The sequence below is a fragment of the Balaenoptera physalus genome, assembly GCF_965194825.1.
Source record: "Balaenoptera physalus genome assembly, chromosome: 7".
NCBI lineage: Eukaryota > Metazoa > Chordata > Mammalia > Artiodactyla > Balaenopteridae > Balaenoptera > Balaenoptera physalus.
In genome coordinates, this window is record NC_138886.1 from 95,299,066 (window position 1) to 95,313,801 (window position 14,736).

Here is a 14,736-nt window from a genome sequence, read left to right on the forward strand (position 1 = left end):
TAATTCTTCTAGGTCTTTGTTAAACATTTCTTGCATCTTCTCGAGCTTTGCCTCCATTCTTTTTCCGAGGTCCTGGATCATCTTCATTATCATTATTCTGAATTCTTTTTCTGGAAGGTTGTCTATCTCCACTTCATTTAGTTGTTTTTCTGGGGTTTTATCTTGTTCCTTCATCTGGTACATAGCCCTCTGCCTTTTCATCTTGTCTGTCTTTCTGTGAATGTGGTTTTTGTTCCACAGGCTGCAGGATTGTAGTTCTTCTTGCTTCTTCTGTCTGCCCTCTGGTGGATCAAAATATCTTATTTCTGAGTGAGTAGGAACTAACTTTTTCACCCAAAGTCACTAATACTGACAAAGACCATTGAGGTCAATTATTATTATGATGTTATCATTATTATTATTCTTGCATTTAAAACAAAATAAGGTTTAATGATAAGGTTAACTCATTTACTTTAAGGAAGGATACACACTAGATTGAATCTGACATAAATGATTAGATTCACCAATCCCTCACACTGCCTCCAAGTAAAAAATGTTAAATGTTCTCAAAAAGATGTTGGGTACTACTTATTTAAAAGAAATCTTTAACATTACCCTAAGAGCATAATCATTAAGCCTATGGTAATGGAAGAGGTGGTGGTATGCATTTATATAAGTATTAATACAAAGTTCATACATCAGAGAATTTATAAGGTCAGTTTTTTCAAATATTGGGTTGGCCAAAAAGTTCGTTCAGTTTTAAGTAAAAATAAAAGACATTTTTCATTTTCACCAAGAACTTTATTGAACAATGTATTCATTAACCAAACGAAAATTTTGGCCAACCCAATATTACTTTGAAGGATGCCCAATATCTTTTTACATTTACAAAAGTGCTTACATAAATAAAACATTCCAAACTTGTTTTAAATTGTAAGCAAATTTGTTTAAAATTAATTATTGTAGAGATTTATTAATAACTATATTTGGCAAAGTTAGTGGGGGAACCTCAAAAGATGAAAAAGCAGCTTTGAAAAGATTCCCATATAATTATGGTCAATGCATGCAGAGCTTTTGAAATGAGAACTTTGTTCTTTTAAATAAAATGACAAGTTAATTGTTTGTTCTTAATAATATATCATGGGGAACCACTCTATCTGTGAAGTTTAGTAAGCAAGAATTGAAGAGATGAATATAAAATATCTATTTGGACAAGCACCGATTAGCAAAGTCAGTCCATGAACTATTGCAGGAGAGCACAGGAAACACAAGGAGGGTAACCCATGATATTCATAAATTTATTACTCACATACACATTAGAAATCAATGCTGTGCTTGGTAGAGCTTATGCATAGCTCTTTAAGAGAGTTTTTTTTTTTTTTTGGTTAAACAAATATTGTATTTTAAAATCACAATACAAGAAGAAAAAAGTCAATACAGATTCTGAAAATGAGCTTCACAGCGACTAGAAGGTGGCATGAATGAAAAAGCCAATGATTGTTGGTGAGATTGTGGAAGATTATTTTTCATATTTAGAGTTTTCTAATGTGCTATATTGTGGTATGTGATTAAGAAGCCAGACCTTCAGGCAGCAGCTTTTAAAGTATGCAGGTATATACAGTCCTATGGGACTGCAAGTGTATGCTTCGCTGGCCACCATCTCGAGGTGTCCCCCGGGGAAGCAGTCCCCCAAATTGGGACTCCAGAGGAGTGTACAAACTCCTGTCTGTGAGCTATAGCAAGGCAGAGGGAGAGCGCAAAGATGCCTTACACTAGCCTACCTTCCCTGAGAGCACATCGACGTGCATAGAGCCCTATAGGTGGGCCTGCACCTCGGACCGGAGGTCCAGGACCAGCAAAGAGGCTGCACTCGCAGAGAACCTGGGGAGGGTGCCTCAGACGGCTGTCTGCGCACTGCCCCAGGTGGCAGACCAAGAACCACCTTGCAGATTACCATACTCCCAGGGGACCCAAGGACGCCAGCCCCATTGGCCAACAGAGCCGGGCAATCAAGGAGTGGCTCCTGGGCGGCAGCCAGACGCATATAGAAGCTCCGCTCAGGCGACCCTGGCCCCCAGAGGCTGCGGAGGGAGATCCACGATGGCAGCCGCCAGCCCCCACCCCTACCCCCAGAGCTCCAGCAAATGCCTGACTGATCAGATGACTGAGCCCAGGCCAACTCCAAGACCAGCACGTGGGCCTCTCCCCCTACAAGTCCCGGCACCCTGCATCCACGCTTTGCCCTGAGCTTTGGGGCTGGTGCATCCCAGTGCGAACCCTTTAAGAGCCCAGGTCCGTAGAGCCTTGTGGGGCTTGTGGACAGAGCCCCCGTTAGTTTTCAAAGCTAGATGTTTTGGGGGCCCGTCTCTCAGATGCAGATCTTAAAAGTGGGAGGTGCCCAATGTGGGGTTTAAAGCTTTTGCTCCTCAGTGAGAAGCTGTGGGTCTCCACACAGGGGTCAAGGAGGAGGAGGAGAAGGAGGAGGAAGTGGGGTTTATGGCGAGATTGTATCCCAGCCTCTCCTACCGGGGGCTTCTGTGTGGACCTTCTCTCGTGCGCTGGATGCTAGGAGTGGCTCAGCCAGTTTTTAGGTTTCTTCCAGAGGAAATTGTTCCATGTGTAGTTGTAGACTGGGTGTGTCTGTGGGAGGAGGTGAGTTCAGGGTCCTTTTAGGTCCCCATCTTGAATGGGAAGCTTGTAAATCTCTTTTATTTTTTTTAACAGTCCTGATTGACTTTTTTTTTTTAATTTTTATTTTATATTGGAGTATAGTTGATTTACAATGTTGTATTAGTTTCAGGTGTACAGCAAAGCGATTCAGTTATGTATACACATATGTCCATTCTTTTTCAGATTCTTTTTCCACATAGGTTATTACAGAATATTACGTAGAGTTCCCTGTGCCATACAGTAGGTCCTTGTTGATTATTTATTTTATAAATATATAAACAGCTCATTCAGCTCAACATCAAAAAAGCAAACAACCCAATCAAAAAATGGACAGAAGATCTAAATAGACGTTTCTCCAAAGAAGACATACACATGGCCAAAAAGCACATGAAAAGATGCTCAGCATCACTAATTATCAGAGAAATGCAAATCAAAACTACAGTGAGGTACCACCTCACACTGGTCAGAATGGCCATCAGTAAAAAGTCTACATATAATAAATGCTGGAGTGGGTGTGGAGAAAAGGGAACCCTCCTACACTGTTGGTGGGAATGTAAATTGGTACAGCCACTGTAGAGAACAGTCCGGAGGTTCCTTAAAAAACTAAAAATAGAGCTACCATATGACACAGCAATCCCACTTCTGGGCATATATCTAGAGAAAACCATAATTTGAAAAAAGAATGCACCCCAATGTTCATTGCAGCACTATTTGCAAGAGTCAAGACATGGAAGCAACCTAAATGTCCATTGACAAAGGAATGGAGAAAGAAGATGTGGTACATATATATAAAGGAATACTACTCAGCCATAAAAAAGAATGAAATAATGCCATTTGCAGTAACATGGATGGACCTAGTGATTATAATACTAAGTGAAGGAAATCAGACAGAGAAAGACAAATACCATATGGTATCGCTTATATGTGGAATCTAAAAAAATGGTACAAATGAACTTATTTACAAAACAGAAACAGACTCACAGACATAGAAAAGAAACTATGGTTACCAAAGGGGAAATGTTGGGGTGGGGGAGGGATAAATTAGGAGTTTGGGATTAACATATACACCTTACTATATATAATTATTTTATTGAATTTATACTATGGGAGAGGAACTGGTTAATAAAATGAATGTGGGTTGAGTGTGGTTATATATGTATATTTAAAAGCCTGTTATATTAGGCTAATGTAAACCCTGTACAGTGGGGAGGAAAGATTTAAATTAATGCGTCTCTGAAACCACCAAACTTTCAGGGTACAAAGTACCTTTTGATTTTAATTGCTAATGGTTGCAGTGACATTTTTAAAAGTTGGAAAGGACAGGGAGATGAATAACAGGGTACAGGGGATAGTAGCCTTTTATGATCAAAATTTTGGGTGTCCATGAACCTCACTTTTTAGTCAAAAAGCAGAAGTTAGTCAGATTTGTATCTGAGGAAATTTTGCAAATGCAAATGAAAAGCAAAAAAAGCAATGAGAAAAATAAAAGCATAACTAAACACAGTAACTACAATTAAGGCAGAAAGTGCCTGCACTGCTTTACTGGACACTGAGGAAATACATAGTGTGGTGTGTGAGGTGCCCTCGCCCCCAGCCTCATTCAGCAAAGACAAGGAACAATGTATCCACTGATCACCGAGTGGGACTCAGGAAGAGGACAGGTTAGAGGACGTAAGGGAAGACCAGGAAGGACTAAGACAAAGATACGAACATCCATCCCTTCATGACCTTACAGAGTAGTGGTTCCCAGAGCTGATTAATCATCAGAATTATCTTCCGAGGTTACAAAATAATGTAAAATTATGGATTCCCAAACCTAAACCCAGATATACTAACTAGAGAGTCCTGGAAGGGTCCTGGGAATCTGTCTTCTAAGGGTCTTCACGGGCAATTCAGATGATTAGGCAAATTGGTAAACACTGCTTTAGAGAAGTGTAGCCAACTTTGGAGAGGAGGAATTGTTGGTTAAATAAAAACACATCTATGTGGTATCTATGTAATTAGTTGTGTGGACATATACATAAGACTTCCATTCTACAAGTTGCTGAAGGAGCTATTAAATCCATCAAGTTTAGCCAATAATGCAAAATGCTAATTGTCAAAAAATATACTCTTATGTTCTGCAGTCCAACTCCCCCACTTGTGTAAATGAGCACCCAAAGGAAAATAAAACCCATGATGGCATCATGAATTAGACAGTTGTAACCAGTATTTAACTATTTATCAAATATGATTTGGTATCTAATATTATTTTTTAATTCAACTCTTTCAATTTAAGGGATGGTATATCACATTTTGAAAAATAGAAGGTAACCTTGACTATGACAATCACACGGTACAGAAGAAAGAATAGAGATTTTTAGAATGGGGAAGGCTGGATTCAAACCTTAGTCCTGCTAATTATTAGTGACATGAACTTAGGCAACTTGGCTTTTATCTCTCTTAGCCTCAGTTTTCTTATTTATAAAATGGGGCTTAAAAGAGCAATCTGACAGCATCTTTTTGAGAATTAAATGGGGTGACGCATAAAAAGTCTCCCCCAATGAGACAAATAAAGGTTAGTTCTTTCCTTTCTCTTTCTTCTTTCCCATTCTTCCCTGCCAAACCCCACTTTATTCAACATTGACATTAGGGTCTGATACAAAAAGAATAAAAACAAAAAACAGAATTTCAACTAGGCTTGATAGACGATGGAAATTGACACAATTTTTTTGTGAAGGGACTGATAGTAAGTCTTTCAGGCTTTGCAGTCATGTGGGTCTGGTGCAACCCCCTCACCTCTGCCACTGTAGTGAGAAAGCAGCCATAGACAATCAGTAAAGGAATGAGCATGGCTGTGTTTCAATAAAACTTTATTTGCACAAAGAAGCAGCAAACTGGATCTGGTCTGCCTGAAACGCAGGAAGACTTTTCAGAAATCCATGAGTTGATGCAGGACATGATGCAATGCCAGAAAAAAAAGGGGGTGGGGGATCAAAATCCCTCGTTTTTTTCAAAGTTAGAAAAAAAAAATGGGATCAAAATCCCTCTTTTCCATCAACTAGCTGGATGACTTTGCAAAAGTCACTTCACCTTTCTGAACTGAATTTTCTCGTCTATAAAGATGAAGGAGCAGGGATACGGAATCTCCGAGGAAGCTGCCATCTCTTAAGGTCTATGATTCTTCGGGAGACCACAGTCTCCTGGAGAGAATCACCAATAAACTGCCACCCAAGTTTCAGTATTTGATTTGTTTGTTCTTTTATGGTTGATCAATGAAGCATAAAGAATAACAGACGCTCTTGGGTCATAAGGATGATTCATTTGATGAAAGAGGGAAAAGATAACATTTGGTAAAAATAAATGTTTTCTCTCCAGACACAAAGAAGCAATCAGAATAGTTATTATATTCTAAATGTCATATGTAATTTCTTATGGTTTAAAGTCAGGCTGCAATGTCAGTTGCCTGAAGACCTGAAAATTGAAAGACTTTCTTTTTCAAAGCAAACAGTGCAGTCACTCTAAATGTGATATATTAATTAGAGAGTGAAAGAAATTGATCAAAATTCTTTTTCCAAAAGGAAACCATTGTAATGATTGTACACAAAGAATAGGAGTGCTATGTCTTGCAAGTCGAAATGCTAATACATACCAGAAAATAAATAATCCATTGTTTTAAAATATGATACAATGAAAGAAAAAGAATGTTGAGTTAGAAATTACAGGAACTGACTCCTAATTCTGGCTCTGCTATTAACTAGCTCAGCCAAGGCACTTCTGTCTCTTGAGTCAAATCAGTCCTTAGAAATCATAATTGCTATGATTTATTGAGCCCTTACTAGATACTAGATATTGTTTTTGGTGTATTATTTCCAGTAATCCTCACCAAAATTTCATGAGGGAAGTTCTGACGCTGTTGCTGTTTTGTAGGTGAAGAAACCAAGGCACAGAGAGGCTAAGTAACTTGTCTGCACTGTGTTCTGGAAACAATATTTGAGCATAGTTACTTTCTGCCATGCTGCCTCCTGCAGCATGGTTCTGACCTATTGTTTCCCAGCTCAGAGATTTGCATCATAGGTCCTGGGGAGTTAACATTCTCCCCATTGGGCATTCAAACTCCCCTCCAATCTGATCCCATCCTATTTTGCCACCTTATTTCTCACTCCGCTTCTGCCCCAACCTTCCCTTTAGTCAAAAAGCTCTTCCCACCTGGCTTGCGAAGAGTCGCCGGCATTCCCCCTTCACACCTTTGCTCTCTTGGACCTCCTCATTGCACGCTCCAATCTTCTCTACCCATTCACTTCCTCCCATTCTTCAAGTCCCGCCTCCTCAGGAAGTGAGCACTGTGGGAAGAGCACGGGTGGGAGTTAAGTGAATGGGGCCTTGTCCTGGCTTTGTCACCGACTCTGTGTGGGAACTGGGAAATGTCATTTAATCTCTCTGGGCCTCAATTTCACGATCGATTGAGTGTTGGACTCCATTTGAAATTTGCAAACGTATCAACTACTATTCTTTTAAGCAGTAAACCCCCCTTCCTCTAAGTCACCTTTTTTTAAACCTATATATTTTTATTTTGTATTTTTTATTATGGTAAAACATATAGAACATAAAATTTGCCATTTTAACAATTTTTAAATGTACAGTTCAAAGCCTACAATGTATTTTTAAAATAGAAGTATAGTTGATTTTCCATGTTGTGTTAGTTTCAGGTGTACAGCAAAGTGATCCAGCGTTTGTTTTCAGATTATATTTCATTATAGGTTATTACAAGATATTAAATATAATTCCCTGTGCTATACAGTAAATCCTTGTTGTTTATCTAGTTTATGTCTAGTAGTTTGTATCTCTAACTCATTCTTTATATCACCAGTTCCTAACCCAACAAAGACAGAGGTGCCATGATTGAAAGAGAGGCTGATGACCTGAAGCCAGCTTCCCTTCCTCTCCTCCGTCTTGGCAGTTCCCCAAGCACCTGAGGGATCTGAAAACAAAGCAGGAGACCCCAGACTAACTTTAGTCATTCATGTACAACCTCCACCATTTTTTATCATATTAGCATAGTGCATGTTCTATCGTGTACTTAAATGTTCTTTAAGTCAACTCAACATTTTTACCTAAATAAGTTCATTCTAAAAGGAAACTTCAAAAGTCAGAAAGAGAAAGACGATTACCATATGATATCACTTATATGTGGAATCTAAAGTATGACACAAATGAATTTATCTATGAAACAGAAACAGACTCACAGATATAGAGAACAGACTTGTGGTTGCCGAGGGGGACAGGGCATGGGGAAGGGAAGGATTGGGAGTTTGGGACTAGCAGATGCAACTATTATGTATAGAATGGATAAACGACAAGGTCCTACTGTGTAGCTCAGGGAACTATATTCGACATCCTGTGATAAACCATAACGGAAAAGAATATGAAAAAGAATGTATATCTATGTATAAATGAATCATTTGCTATACAGTAGAAATTAACACAACATTGTAAATCACCTATTCTTCAACAAAATAAATTTTTAAAAAACAAAAGGAAACTTTATAACACCACTGTAAATAGAAAAACAGTATCACCTTCCGTAAATAGAAAGTAACTTATATAAACATCATATATACATTATTTATTATATACCCATATTTACATATATACATTAACATATACAATATATACATCTTATACATATATAAACTATACATACCACACACACAGACATACACACACACATTGAAAACAAAACAACATTATTACATTAACTCCAGCAAGATACTTGCCTGCCAAAGCCTGCAGCCTACTTTCTCTGTGTTAGCAGCTTGTAGAGCTCATGCCTAGGGGTTATCCCACTGAGGGGTGAGGGCCTGGGGTATTTAGACACCAAGTCCTACCAGTTCCTGATTGTGGGCCACTGCTGCTTCTGGGTGGTATTTATTCCCTGGCGCATCTGGCTTTCCTCAGTTATGAAAAAAGCCCCCAGGCAAAGAGATTTCAGAGTCTGGCCACTGGAGGACAGCGGGAACGCACAGAAGTGGTGAGGCCTGGGGGGGCCGGGGGTGAGGAGCAGGGCCTGCACACCGTCTGCAACAGTTCCATCTCCCCCTCAGTAAAGTGAGAAGGTTGCCTTCCATGATGGCTGAGCTCTCTGCTGACGTTCAAGGCCTGCCATTGTCATGATGTGGTTCTCATCCATAACGCATTGACAATGCTTTGCTTTCATTCCTGATTCCTTTTCTCCAATAAAATGCCTGTTCCTGGGGCAGGGATATTTATACAGCTAGATAATAGTTTTGCTGAAAAAATCAGCGTAATTCTCCAGGTAATCTACTGAAAAACTCTCATCACTGTACTTTGGAGTCCAAAAAAGTCATGGATCATTAATTCAGCTTTAATAAATGAATGATTTCTCTTTGAATGTCTGCCCCATTCAGCCATGAAATCCTAGACAACTTCCAGAAAGCTGTGGCCCAGAACACCTTGATACCACTCAGAAGACTATTTTTAAGAATGCCCTATGTGCAGTAGTCTTTACAGGGTTTTTTTTTTTTTCCTTTTCAAATGTTCTCTAGCTCGTGTAGATGACATTTATGCAACTCAGAGAAAGGCGCCTCAACAGGATTAGTCAGCAGCCAGTCCTCTGATGCAGCTTCTGTGATCTAGTTAAAAATAGGAAAAGAGGATGTTGTGCATAAGTCATCCCCATCGCGCAGTATGGGAGAACTGACCACATTTTTGGTTTCCACATCCTGTTGCTTTATCTAAAAATAGATGAAAAGTCTGTCCCTGACTTTTTGGACAAGACCTTAGCTTCTGTGACCTAGGCTCTCTCGTCCTCCTAGTGCCTGGGTTTCTTTGCCGGGTTCTTTTCACCCCTGCCATTAACAGTCCCAACTCTGGCCTCGGCCTCGGGCTCAGGGCCTCTGCCTTTCCTCACCTCCCAGGGCTGGCAGACTCCAGGGCCGGCAGGGGCCAGGTAGAGAATATAAGTTAGCAAAGCCGGACAGGTAGATGGGCACACCCCCCTGGGCCTGCCTGCCTGCCTTCCTCATCTAAACAGAGGGCAGCTCTTCCTCCTTTCACATAGATCCACTGACTTTTCCCAGAGCAGCTAGACAGCCAGAGTTTTAGGGGAGTTCACTTACTCTTTTTTCTTTTTTTAAGGCCTTTTATTTTTTTTTAATTAATTTATTTTAATTTTTTATTAATTTTTATTGGAGTATAGTTGCTTTACAATGTTGTAGTTTCTGCTGCACAGCAAAGTGAATCAGCTATACGTATACATATATCCCCTCTTTTTTGGATTTCCTTCCCAGTTAGGTCACCACAGAGCACTGAGTAGAGTTCCCTGTGCTGTACAGTAGGTTCTCATTAGTTATCTATTTTATACATAGTATTGTATATATACCAATCCCAATCTCCCAGTTCATCCCACACTCCCTTCCCCCTTTGGTATCCCTACGTTTGTTCTCTCCATCTGTGTCTCTATTTCTGCTTTGCCACTAAGTTCATCTGTACCATTTTCTAGATTCCACATATATTGCTTACTCTTTTAAATGTTAGTAATCAATTAAAAAAATTTTTCTTTGGCTGTGCCGTGTAGCTTGTGGGATCTTAGTTCCCAGGCCACAGCAGTGAAAGCACCAAATCCTAACCACTGGACGGCCAGGGAATTCCCAATAATCAATTCAAAAATTAATTTAAAAAAATAGAGTCGAGGTCAATCCATGAGCTGGTGGTTTGTGGCCTCTGCTCATACATTCTTTTTTGGGAACCGTGTTTGTTACCAGCTATAAAGCGGGGTTCTACAAAATCTACATGCTTCAGCCTAAAGCTTCCCACTTTCTTCCAGTCTTCTAATTTGGAAAGAATACAGGACGATGATAGGAGTCCTGGATTCTGACTTGGGCTCTGTCTGTCGCTGGCCGTAGGATTTTGGTTGAGTAGTTTCCCCTCTGTGGGCCTCAGGGTGACCCTTGGAGTCAATGAGTTTGAGAGCCCTACAAGCTCTATTAGCTCATGAGGCTGCTAGATCCCCATCCTCATCACCCTCTTTCTTGCCCTTCTTAGTCTCAAAGATCAATTCCCCATCACGATCAGTGACCCAAATATTTTCCAGATTTTCTCAGCTTAGGAGTCAGTTTTATTTGTAATTCTGCTTCTATCCAACACCCAACCAATTCCCTTGCTGCACATCCCTTGAATCTCCTTTTTTTTTTCCAGTGTTAACTGCCAATATCATTTCCTTACCAAACCACTGCATTTGCTCCCATCCCTACTCCAGCTTCTCCATCAAGCCTCAGCTCTAGAACTCTTTCTCCCAAAACAACAAACACAAAAATAATCTAAAAAGCAATTTGTGTGGAGCTTTTCCTTGGATGAGAATTTACAATGGTCACTTGTAATCCCCATTACTTATCACATCCAACCCCCAAGTTGCCTGCTGCCCTTGCAGATTAAGGAGTCAACTCAAGCAGTCATGTTTAATTCACTAGCTGGGCATGGAGGGAGGGTGCAAAGCTGAGCATCATGGTCAGGGGTGTGTCTCTCAAGCAGCCTCTTATCAGGATGTTAGGCATTCATACTCCAGGAGGAGCTGTAAATATTTAGGCAGTAGCTCAAATATGATAGTCTAATATATTACGGCTAACAATGATACCAATGTCAGGGGAGGAAAAACTGTCTCTCTTTTTTTTCTCATATCCAAGAAACAAACTGGGCAAATTCCCATTTATCCTTGGGGGATTTGAACCTTGGAGGCAGGACAAAATTCTCAAGTTTCAAACTTCTTGCTTTTATTTAGTTTTCCAGTGGTGAATGTATTGGTTTCCTAGGACTGCTGTAACAAATGACCACAAATTGGAGGCCTTAAAACAACAGAAATGTATGCTCTCATAGTCTGGAGCCTGGAAGCTGAATTCAAGGCATTGGCGGGGCCATGTTTCCTCCAAAGTTTCTAGGAGAGAATCTTCCCTTGTCTCTTCTGCCTTCTGGTGGTTACTGGCAATTCTTCACATCCTTTGGCTTATGGCAACACAAGTCCAATTTCTGCCTCTGTCTTCACATGACCTTCATCCTTCTGTGTCCAATATTCTCCCTTCTTTTAAGAACAGCAGTCGTTGTATTCGGACCAAACCTAATCCAGTATAACCTCATCTTAATTTGACTACATTTGCAAAGACCGTATCTCCAAATAAGGTCACATTGGCGGATAATGGGGATTAGGACCTGAAGGTATTTTTGTGGGGGACACAATTCAACCCAGTACAGTAAACAACCAGCACAGACTTTCCCCTAAAAGAATCACCCCTTGTACGGTATGTCCGGCATGCATAACCAACCCTTTAGAAAATATCTTCTACTGGGTTATAGCATAGCTGCACGGTTAGGATGAACTTTACACATCCTCTGATGCATTCTAACTCTAAATGCAGGCGTGAAAAGGGCAGGAGAAAGCAGAATTGATTTTTTTTTCCTTTTTTTTAATTGAAGTATAGTAGATTTAAAATGTTGTGTTAGTTTCCGGTACACAGCAAGTGATTCAGTTATATATATATTCTTTTTCAGATTCTTTTCTCATATTGGTTATTACAAAATATTGAGTGTAGTTCCTTGTGCTATATAGTAGGTCCTTCAGAACTGAATTTTTTTTTCCTCTGCACAACCAGAGGGAAGTTGTTCTATGGAACTTGGAAGTATATCTTAGCCACAATAAATGTTCTGCTACACAGAGTCTCACTGAGCATTGAGGAAAAGATCTAAATGAAGGATCCCAGCAATACACTGAGCTGAGCCATGAGGGACCTTATAAGTGAGAGACACCAAATGTAGGAATCCATTTGGTGCTTTATGGGAAGGTAAGGAATGGTGAAAGGCCGCAAGTGAGGAACAGGATGAGCCGCTGGACCAAGGACAAGCCTACCCACACTGGTTACAAGTGGCAGGTGTGTGACAGACAGTTCTTCCAGCAGATGTGAAAATCCGCCTTGAAAAGAAAAGACGAGGTGATCCTGAACCGGCATTAGTGGGTCCCATCTGAGTGTTTCTTAAAATAGTTGACAGCTGAGAAAGAGACTAAGGTCAAGACACACTCTGTAAATTGACCAAGATGGATTCTAAGAACAGATTAGCTTGATCTTTCTTCATTAAAGTGATGAAAACCATGTCGGGAGCCTTAAAACACACATGGACTGGTCTAATAAAAGTGACACAATAAAATGAAATTAAATATGTACTGTGACTCTTGTGCCTACATTTTCTTGGGATGGTGTTCAGATCTTCTTCAGTACCAAGGGAGAGATGGCTGGTGGTCTGACCATGGCAGTGACCAGCAGGGGGCAGAGTCCGCAGATGTAGGTGAAAGTTTGAGAGCCATACATTACTTCAGGAGCCAGATGCTTCTCCTGGAGACTCTTTCCAGGGCTTTAAAATATGCATGGAGAAAAAAGTTTTGAAAAGAGTCAGTGAAAATGGCTGACAAGGGAACTTGTTTCTTGGCAAGGAAGTTGTGGAGAAAATTTATATTTCTAGTTGGAAAAAAAATCATGCCATAATGTGTTTAAGTGCAATTTTTAAAGTTAATTTTCTGAGAAGACAATGTTCCCTTAATGTAAGACATTCTATATCAGACAGGATGTAAACACGGCTGGGAACTGACAGGGTTAGAAATCTGAATAAGATACGGCAATGCCTGGTAATGAGAGGCAGGGTGAGTGTGGCATAACGAAGAAGCAAGTTGCCAAGGAAACAAGCCGCTAAGTGGAACGTGGCCATATCGAGCACACCTACCACGTAAAGAGAAGGGAAGGAGACACACTGGGTGGCCAAGAGTTCTCAGGAGGGACCGTTAGGGTGGTTCCACATGAACTATCTGGCACTAGAAAGAAAGCCAAAGGCTGTCAAAAGCCACCAGAGGGAGGAATAAAATTCAAAGCTTACTGGGTATTTTGAACTTGGCCTTATTCATTTGTCATTCATTTGTTGGTTCATTCCAACGAACACTGATCAAGTGCTTTCTGAACACCAGGCACTGTGCTAGGTAGTGAGGCTACAGAGAGCGACGAGACATAGTCCCAGGTCACAAGCAGCCTGCTGTCCCTAACTGCTCTCTGGGGGAGCAGGACCTAAACACTGTCCTCATGTCCCGCTCTTGGGAATCAAGCTTCTCTCTGCCTTGTAGCTCTGGTCCTAATCTAGGATGTCTGCCAAGTCTCCTTCCTGACCAGGTAGCATCCTTGCCACCCTGCCTAGGATTCCAGCTCCTTCTGAACTGACCTTCTTGGCTTCCAACCCATCCCCATGGCAGGTCCTTACACCTCCTGGCAGCCTTCGCTGCCCAGATATCCGTGCGTTCGCGCTGAACTCCTCCCACCGCCTCCTGCTGAGCTTTCTCAGAACTTGCCTGGAGTGTCCAACTCCTTTCACCACGCTGGTCCCCCCAGCTCAGTGCATCTTCTCCATGGGTTCTTGAATGCAGTCCTAGCCTTCACTTGGCATGCCTGTTCTTGGCTCTGGCTTTTACATGTGACACTCAATAGGGATGGTACAGTGACTCACAGTAAATGCTCACATTCTAAGCTCTTCCCCAGCCCCATTCCTCTATATATCAGTGAACAAAACTTCCAGCTTCCTCCAGTGGGACCCAGCAACACTTCCTCCTTCTCTGTGGCCCCTGTTAAACATCTTGTTCAGTTCTCAGTTATTTTCTCCTTTTCTTGTCACCCTCCCCTTAAAAGTACCCTTCTGTAATTACAGTGATCTCACCAGGCTATTTTAAAATCTCCCATGGCCTTTATAATCTCTCTCATTCTGAATCTTCTTTTTACTACAAACCAGCTTTCCAGAGTAACTGACTTTTTGAGCCTGGCATTGATATTATCATCATATTATACTCATAACACTCATAATGTTTTATTGTCCACAAACTTCATTCAGTTCAAAGCAGTAAAGTAAGCAGGGCAGGTATCATCATTTCCATTTCATAGATCAAGAAATGGAGGTTCAGAGAGGTTAAGTGACTTTCCCCAAGCCACACGTTGAGAAGTGATGAAAACCACCTTCTCATTCCAAATCTCAGGCTCCTTGCCCATGTCATGTGTCCTCTGGTGCATGAAG

General features: G+C 40.9%; 1 protein-coding gene across 5 annotated transcripts in view; it reads right to left on the reverse strand.

Moving 5' to 3' along the window:
- The window catches only part of LOC309664470 (uncharacterized protein), an 84,619-nt gene that overhangs the window by 37,030 nt on the left and 32,853 nt on the right, over positions 1–14,736 (reverse strand). Inside the window, exon 1 of one of the 5 annotated variants that reach the window (XR_014265767.1) lies at positions 6,838–7,047. The exons of the other annotated variants lie outside the window; for them this stretch is intronic. The gene's annotated coding sequence lies outside the window, so the exon portion shown is untranslated. Of the gene's footprint in view, positions 1–6,837; positions 7,048–14,736 lie in introns of those variants that run through there. 5 annotated transcript variants of the gene reach the window in all.